Consider the following 2,885-nt stretch of genomic DNA (forward strand, 5'->3'; position numbering starts at 1 on the left):
ACGTTAAGAAAATTTAAATTAAGTTCATATTTAAATATAACTTAATTTATTTTTTATTTAGTGAATCAACTGACGAATCATACATTTTCTATGTCAATCTAATTTATCATGCAACTCATCAAGGTCGAGGTTCTTAACTCATTCTCAACATAAACTCAACCCAATTTAAGGGGGATTCGTTTTATTATGTTTACCCAAATATGTGTACATAAATTTAGAGTCCTAAAATCATGTTATATCAGAGGCCATTTTAGTTGGAGTAAACACAGTAAGAAAATTATTAATAATTAAACCTTTACTGGTTACAGTAAATTAGGTATAGATGATTTTGAAATTGATATATATATATATATATATATATATATAAAGTGTTTGAGATTATATAATTATTTGTCTATTTTGTGTATGTTATCTTGGACTGCAGATTGCTGGAGGCAATCCTTAATTCCCTCATCCACAATCTCGTGATTTGACAAACAGGGAATCACGCGGTCCCTTCCCTTCACAAGCACCTTGTTCACTTCTAGCCACGCTCCATGAACCCTTATTATCAATGACAACAGTTTCCACTGACTTTCTACCCTTGTTCACACCCCAATCCAAACGCACCAATTCCCACTCAAACCTTCTCTCACATTCTCGCAATGACACCACCATTTCCATCACCAACCGCACTATCTCCTCCGTCCCCAAGCCCAAACCTCCCCCCCAAGCCCAAACCCCAGATTTCAAAGACACCCATCTCATCAAATCCCTCACCCGAGCCTGCAAGGCCCGCAACTACAACGAGTGCCTCTACTTCCTCCGCCACTTGGTCACCAAGGGTTACAAACCCGACGTCGTTTTGTGCACCAACCTCATCAAGGGCTTTTTCACTTCCAAAACCATCCACAAAGCCCTCCACGTCTTGCAAATCCTCGAGAGCCACGGCGAGCCCGACGTCGTCGCCTACAACGCAATCATCACCGGCTTCTGCAAAGCCAATCAAATCGATTCCGCTTACAACGTCCTCCGCCGAATGAAGATCAAGGGTTTCGCCCCCGACGTCGTCACCTACAACATCCTCCTAGGTTCTCTCTGCTCCAGGGGCATGCTCCATTCCGCTCTCAAGGTTAAAAACCAGTTACTAGACGGCAATTGCAAACCCACCGTTGTCACCTACACCATTCTAATTGAAGCAACGCTTCTCCAAGGTCGGAATGGGATCGACGATGCAATGAAGCTTTTTGATGAAATGCTTCAAACCGGCCTTCAGCCCGATATGTTCACTTACAACTCCATCATAAGGGGCATGTGCAGAGAGGGTTTCGTGGATCGCGCTTTTGAGTTTATTAGCAGCATAAGCTGCAAGGGTTATGCCCCTGATGTCATGACCTACAACATTCTCTTGAGGGGTCTTTTGAATCTAGGGAAATGGGAAGCGGGCTATGATTTGGTTTCTGACATGGTTGCAAAAGGTTGCGCGGCTAACGTTGTCACGTACAGTGTTTTGATTAGTTTTCTCTGTCGTGATCGCAAGGTTGAGGAGGGTGTGGGTTTGTTGAAGGATATGAAGGAAAAGGGGTTGGTACCTGATGGTTATTGCTATGATCCTCTCATTGCTGCGTTGTGCAAAGAGAGTAAAGTGGATTTGGCTATTGAGTTGTTGGATGTTATGACCTCTGAAGGGTGTGTGCCGGATATTGTTAACTATAACACCGTATTGGCTTCTCTGTGCAAGAAAAATAGAGCTGGTGAGGCTTTGAGTGTTTTTGAGAAGTTGAGTGAAATGGGGTGTCCTCCCAATGCAAGTTCATATAACACGATGTTTAGTGCTTTGTGGAGTAATGGTCATAAAGCTAGAGCATTGGGGATGGTTTTGGTCTTTTGGAGATGTTGGAGAAGGGTGTTGATCCTGATGGGATCACGTATAATTCGCTTATATCTTGTTTGTGCAGGGATGGGATGGTGGAAGAGGCTATTGGATTGTTGGTGGACATGGAGAGTGGTAGTGAGTGTAGGCCAAGTGTTGTTAGTTATAACATTGTGATTCTTGGGTTGTGTAAGGTGCGGAGAGTCGGGGATGCCATTGAGGTGTTGGCTGCGATGGTGGACAGAGGCTGTGGGCCAAATGAAACTACTTACACGTTGTTGATTGAAGGGATTGGGTTTGGGGGGTGGCTTAATGATGCTAGGGACTTGGCTACCACACTAGTTAATATGGATGTTATTTCTGAACATACGTATGAACGTTTGTACAAAACATTTTGCAAGCTTGATGTGTACAGACAGCTCAATTTGTCTGTTTAACAAAACTATATTCTTTGGCATGGGGATTTGTTTATCAAGGTCTTCTTAGTGAACTTTTTGTTTTGGTTAATTATTTATAGCTTTCTCTGTTTGGAGTTTGGGGACATGATATCGATTGTTTTTCTGTTGAGGATGCTGTCATCGAGTCTATGTGCTTGTCCTTTTTGATGGCAAAGAAGGATGTATATGTGATTCTGAATGCTAGATAGACTTGGAGATGAATTTTTGGGAACGAAGACAAAATCTGTCTCCCGTAATGGCTTTATGTGAAGAATTTGGTATTGTTGCTGTGAAATTTGACCTGTTTTGAGGGTTAAGATTTTTGACCATTATTCCCTCCGACTCATGGAAAATCTTGCGCTTTTGACTGTATATTGCAAAGAGGAGTGACGGAGAACAGGGTATATTTTCTCCTATTGGGTCCGGTTATATTTGGCACCGCAAAAATGTTGGAGGAGAAAAAAGAAATAAGGTGAAGACGGAAAAGGAAAGAAATGAGTTATTAGGTAAGAATAAAGTTATTTAACCCACTTTATATAAATTAAAATGAAAGATGCATTTGGGTTTAAGTAAATTTAGAAAATAATATATAATAG

The 2,885-nt window shown here is 41.4% G+C and overlaps 1 pseudogene; it reads left to right on the forward strand.

Moving 5' to 3' along the window:
• The first annotated feature begins 407 nt into the window (after nt 1–407).
• Nucleotides 408–2,323, forward strand: LOC109796847 (uncharacterized; annotated as a pseudogene).
• The last annotated feature ends 562 nt before the right edge of the window (nt 2,324–2,885 follow it).

Source organism: Cajanus cajan, chromosome 6 (assembly GCF_000230855.2).
Source record: "Cajanus cajan strain Asha chromosome 6, NIPB_CcT2T_4, whole genome shotgun sequence".
NCBI lineage: Eukaryota > Viridiplantae > Streptophyta > Magnoliopsida > Fabales > Fabaceae > Cajanus > Cajanus cajan.